Below are 6,415 nucleotides of genomic sequence, written 5' to 3'. Positions count from 1 at the left end.
TGGTTAATTTAGCAATGCCATAATATTGTAGGTCCTGTTTGAGTTCTTGCAAAAAGTCTGCAGAGCTCCAAACATTTAAAAGTTGGAAGGAAGGGCAAGGGGATTCTCTTGGTGAGTATGCTGTAGAGGAACAAAACTTCTGTAAAATTTCCACCTTTTGTACCTTATTGACTAAGACTAAATAACTCACCAGAGCTCTTGCTGCAATGGATGTTGGGAACATGAGCAACCAGCCTTTTCAATGGGATCTCAGCTACACCAGCAGGGAGAAAGGAGTTGAGAATATATGCTGTATTAACAGGCACAGATCTGTTAGAAAGAAGACTCAGGACAGAGAAAGAGAATCATGTTACATCATGTAACTGTACCTGTTGAGTAAGTGACAATCTTATTTTGAGATGATATCAAAAAGGTGAGGAAAGTCTCTAAGCTTAATTTAAAATGTGTGCAGAGTACAGGAGCAGCTTCCCTCAGGTGCAGATCCAAAGCTAGTGCCACCCGTGTCCCGCACCTCCCCTGCCCCCCACCTCTGTGGTGAACTCCAGATTCTTTTTGATTCTTCTTCTTTTAAATCCTCAGCCAATGACATGCTGAGAGAGAGGAAGGAAAAGAGAGACAGAGAGACGTTAATTGAGAGTGAAATATTGATGGTTGCCTTCTGTAAGCTTTGCAACCCAACTGGGATCAAACCTGTAAGCCAGGTATGTCCCTGACCTGAAATTGAACCAGCAAACGTTCAGTGCACTCAGGCCTGGCCTTTTGGGTTCTTAGTACATTATGGCAACTGTTATGGATCAGCTGATTCTGAATCTGCTTAAGGAAGAACAAAACCCCTACAATAAGATTACAATTGTTGGGTTGGTGATGTTGGCATGGCCTGTGCCACCAGGATCTTAATGAAAAATTTAGTGGATGAATTTGCTCTTGTTGATATCATGGAAGACAAATGGAAGGGAGAGATGATGGGTCTCCAACATGGCAGCCTTTTCCTTAAAACACCAAAATCTTTTCTTTGGCAAAGACTATAATATGACCTCAGACTCCAAGCTAGTTGTTATCACAGCTGGGCAAGTCAACAAGAGGAAGAAACCTGTCTTCATTTGGTCCAGCATTAAGTAAGCATATTTAAGCTCATTATTCTTAACTAGGTGTTCAGTGCACAAATTCGTGCACCTTTAAAGGAATTGTGGGCTGCAATGCTGCAGTGGGTACAGGGGTGGGTCTTGGCCCATCCTCCATGCCCCTGCCTGACCCCTCCCACCATGACCCCTGGTCCCCTGTCTGTCAGAAGCTCCCGCTGCCACAGCTCCCATGCGCTGACAGCGCCAGTGGCTCACTGGCACCCCCTGACAGTACAGAGTGACTGGGGCTGGCGTTGGCAGCAGGCACAAGCACCGGGTGCACAGGAGCAAAGAATTTTCAATAACCACCAGAGGCTTGCCCCGATGACAGTGACTGGTGCCCTGCCTTAGTCTGGCACCCCCACTCACCTGCTCCAGCATCCCGCTGTGGCCAAAGCCCACCATGTTACACACTCTGAAGCCTGCTGCCAATGCCTGCCATATTCCACGCACACCCCCGGGTGGTCAGCGCACATCACAGCAAGCAGTTGTTCGGTTGTTCTGCTGTTTGGTCTATTTGCATATTAGGGTTTTATATATATAGATGTTGTAAAATACAGCCCCAACTGAAAACTGTTTATTATATCCAATTCAGTATATCTTGACCAATATGGCTTGAAAGATAAGCAGCTTTCCCAAAAACTGTGTTATTAGAAGTGGTTGCAATCTGGATTCATTCCATATCCATTACGTAACAGGAGAAAGGCTGGGAGTTCACCCACTAAACTGTCATGGTGAGTCCTTGGGGTCATAGAGACTCTAGTGTGCCTGTATGGATTGGAGTGAATGTTGCTGGTGTCTCCCTGAAGAATCTGCCTGATTTAGGCACTGATGCAGACAAGGAGCAGTGGAAAAAATCAAACTAAAAGGCTACAAACACATCCTGGACCATTGGACTATCTGTGGCATATTTGGCAGGAAGTATAATGAAGAATCTTAGGTGGGTGTATCTAATTTCCACCATGATTAAGGATCTCTATGTAGTAAGAAATGATGTCTTCCTTAGTATTCCTTGCATCTTGGGACAGAATGAATCTCAGATGTTGTGAAGGTGACTTTGACACCTAAGGAAGAGGCCTGTTTGAAGAAGAGTGCAGATATACTTTGGAGGGGGGACTAAAAGGAGCTGTAGTTTTTAAAGTCTTCTAATGTCATACCACTTCACTTTCTAGGCTACAACAGGATTTTAGTTGAAGAGTATTCATATTGCCCTTTTTGTCTGAACTGTGACTAAAACCATAATAAGGCAGCTAAGGAAAGACATCAATTTCCTAAAGTTAGAAATAAGAATGGTTCATAAAACCCTGAAGCTATATCCTGATAGTGGATGGTACTTATCTTGTGTAGTATTAAACTAGTTAGTGTGAAATAGTTCCACCTCCTCAAAGGCACTGCTGCCAAAGTTGCACACACTACAGTTGCCCTTCAAATTAGATATGTGTTCACTCTGTGTTATATAACTTCCATTTCCTTTGTCCAACATTTTTTTCTGCAATTAATCACATCCTGGGACCCAATGTATAAATCCAATATTGCATTTCTTATGCATAACTGTTCTAAAGTATCTTATTTTGTGTATTACATGTATCAGAACAGTGTGCATTGCCATATAACATAAAAAGATCTACATATAAATAATGCAGCCAACTATTCAAGTGTCATACCAACTAAAACACCAAATTTTGGCCAAGTAAGTAACCTAAAATTTTTCTGGGCTGATTAATGTCATTTGTAATATAAGTTTTAAACTAAGAAATAATGAAATTTTAGTGTTCATGCATTGGAAGACTTACTATTGATACTAGTAAAATGCTCATACTACCAAAGCAATCAACTGAGTCAATGCAATTGCTAACAAACTCCCAGTGGCATTTTTGCATAAATGAAAAAAATCCTAATATTTATATGCAATATAAAAGGACTCAAATAGTAAAGACAATCTCAATAATTAAAAATAAAGCTGAAGGCCCCGCACTTTCTGATTTCAGAATATATTATAAAGCTACAGCAATCAACACAGTACAGTATTGGCATAAAGACAGCTATATAGAAAAATGGAACTGAATAAAGAGAGCAGAAATAAATTTTTGCTAATGTGGTCAAATTATCTTCAATGAGGGTATGAAGAAAACTCAATAGGAAAATAACAATCTCTTCAAAGAATAGCATTGCGCATACTGGATATCCCATGCAAAAGAATGAAGTTGGACTCCTATATAATACTAGAGGCTCGGTGCACAAAATTCATGCATGGGTAGGTTTCCTAGGCCTGGCTGGCAATCAGGGCCAATCTGTGGGGTGACCGATGGGCCCCTGCTGGGACCCACCTTGGCCAGCCTGGCGCTGCCCACTCGCTGGCTTGCCGCAAGTCGCCTTCCTCTGCGGGGCGATCTGGGGACCCTCACTGGCACCTACCTTGGCTGGCCTGGGGCCTGCGGACTGGGGGAAGCTCCTGCATTAAGCATCTGCCCCCTGGTGGTCAGTGTGCATCATAGCAACCGGTCGTTCCACTGGTTGTTCTGCTGTTTGGTCGATTTGCATATTAGGCTTTTATTATATAAGACTAGAGGCCCGGTGCATGAAAATTCTTGCACTGGAGGGGGGGGTCACTCAGCCCGGCCTGCCCCTCTCACAGTCTAGGAGCCCTCAGGGGCAGAAGCCTACCTAGCAATCCGGGGAAGGTGACGACCCATCACACCTCTGCTGCTGCCACTGCTGGCAGTGCATGCCTCACTGGCCCTGGTTACCTGAGCCTCTGGTGGCCCTGGGTGGCTGGGCAGCCACCATCCAAGGCTTGCCTGCAACCTCAGGCCAGCCCTGGGATGCAGGGGTCTGAGGGAACTGGGGACTCCAGAGGCAGGCGGGCAGCATTGCCAGGCGCCTTGCTGTGCGCCTGCCACCCCGGCAGGACTGAAGGTACTGGGCACTGCCATCTTTGAAGGTGTGGCAGTCAATTAGCATATTACCTCCTTATTGGCTGTGGGCACCGCCATCTTTGAGGGCAGGGCAGTCAATTAGCATATTCCCTCTTTATTAGATAGGATACACAATTTAACTCAAAATAAAGACCTAAACACAAGACCTGAAACTATAAAAGTCCTTGTTGCAGTAAAATATAAAAATGTTTAAAAATGCCAAAAAATGTTTAAAAAGTTTTAAAAGATTTGAGTTAACTGTCCTGAAACTTAACGTGAGATATTAAGGACACATTCCCCACTGCCCTGAAGTGTGTGTATTCCATTGATAAGGATTTGAACTTAGACTGCTGCCTTAGAGTGACTTGCCCTCATAACCATTTCTTATGACGTATACTCCTCCCCCTCCCAAAGTGCTTACAAGTTTGTTTACTAATATGCCCATTAGAACTAATGTTAAACTTAAAATCTTGTTATGCATTTTGTTTACCAGAATCCCCCTACTCCCCCCAGGACTGCCGTGGGTACTATAGGCTATTTAAAGGGTCCCTGAACACCATTTTAGTTGATCATTGCTTGATTGCTGGATGCCTGGTCATCGCTGATTGCTTTAATGCCTGTGCTTTGTTGGTGGCTCTGATCACTGGAAGTTATCTTGGCTGAAAGCCTTCAGTTTGGGTGCAGTCCCCCTCCGTGGGGCCTCAGATCAATCCACGCTGTGCGCAGGGATCTCTGAAGCAATGCGGCCCTGAAACTGAAACTTTGTTCCTGACCTGACCAGCCAGCCAGGAAGGCACCGCTGCTACCACCAGAGGAAGCCACATTTTGGGAGCTCCCTGTAAGTCTGTACCCATGGCACCAAGAATGTTGTGAGTAACAGTGTGCTGTGTGTTAATAAGCTTTGTGCCCACTGCAATGATAAAAGGAGAATAAATTGCTGTGTGAATTGTAACTATTTGTGTGGCATAATTCCTCCGGCAGTCATAGTTATACTAATGTAAGGTCAGATGAAAATGCCTGCTTCGGTCCTGCCTGCATAAAGTAGTCTTTTTGCTGGCAACTACTTTGAATTTCCGAACACCTGCGTGGTTAAAGTTTATCTCAAGGGACACCTCAGATAAACGCCCCTCCTTTCTCGGACAGTCCTAGAAGAGAATATTGGAGAAAAGCATCATGTCATTGAATTTGACAATTATTTCTTGGATATAATACCAAAAGCATGGGCAAAAAATAAATATATAAATGAGACTATGTCAAACAAAAACTTTTGCACAATAAAGGAAACATTCAACAGAGTGAGAAGGCAACATATAGAATAGGAAAAAATATTTGTAAACCATATATTTGATGAGGGGTCATTAAAAGTTTAGCTAAGTTACTTCGTGGTTTTGCTGCCTTGTCCTCCATTTTTGGGGGAAATGGCCTGCAAAGACCTTAAACTGACACTAGACCCCTCATGCAAGTGCATGTCCTAAACAGCAGCCCGCATAGTCACAACTGAGTTCCTGATCCTTCCGTGTCCCTTAGATAAAACCTCCATTAGATTTACCAAAACCTCGCTCTTTTGTTTAACTTAAACAATTCTGCCATGGACCCTAATAAAGGCAGATGCCCAGGTCCTATGTCTCTCTGTGCTTTGCTAAGACCTGCAAAGTATTTCCTCCAATAATAAACTTCTCTATTTCAATTTCTCTTATGGTCTATTGATAAACCATAGCTCACCATCTGGTACCCTGTGCTCCACTTACCAAGCATTAATTTGACAAATTCATGACAGGGGTTAATATCCAGAATATATAAAAACTCCTACAATTTAACAACAACAACCAAAAAGAAACAAAATGCATAAACACACAAAAAAAAGCAAAAGAAAATAATGGGCAAAGAATTGGTAGACATTTTTCCAATGAGGATATCAAATGACCAATAAGCATATGAAATGATACTCAAAATCAGTGTTCATTATGGAAATGTAAACCACTTTAAGTCATCACTTCACACTTGTTAGAATAACTGCTATCAAAAAACAAATAAATACCAAAATAAAATGAAAAAAAAAAAAAAAAAGAAATGCTGGCAAGGAAGCAGAGAAATTGGAACCTTTGTGCACAGTTCATGAGAATGCAAACTGGTGTAGCCATTATGGAAAACAGTATAAAGGCCTCTCAAAAAATTAAAAATAAGACTACCATATGATCCATCAATTCTGCTTCTGGATATATAACCAAAGGAAATGAAATCAGTATCTCAAAGTGACATTTTCACACCAATCTTTATTGAAGCATTACTCACAATAGTCGAGATTTAAAGTAATCTAAGTGTCCATTGCTGAATGAATGAATAAGAACAAGTGAAATATACATGCAACGAAGTATTATT

At 42.3% G+C, this 6,415-nt stretch overlaps 1 pseudogene across 1 annotated transcript; it reads left to right on the top strand.

Moving 5' to 3' along the window:
• The first annotated feature begins 777 nt into the window (after positions 1-777).
• LOC308244076 (L-lactate dehydrogenase A chain-like) lies at positions 778-2,241 on the top strand (annotated as a pseudogene). Its single transcript has 2 exons — positions 778-1,148; positions 1,666-2,241. The product of its transcript is annotated as an L-lactate dehydrogenase A chain-like (transcript).
• Positions 2,242-6,415: the final 4,174 nt, after the last annotated feature.

Source organism: Plecotus auritus (assembly GCF_963455305.1).
Source record: "Plecotus auritus genome assembly, chromosome: 3".
Taxonomy (NCBI): domain Eukaryota; kingdom Metazoa; phylum Chordata; class Mammalia; order Chiroptera; family Vespertilionidae; genus Plecotus; species Plecotus auritus.
Note: the sequence above shows the minus strand (reverse complement) of the source record. Positions and strands in the feature narration are given on the sequence as shown.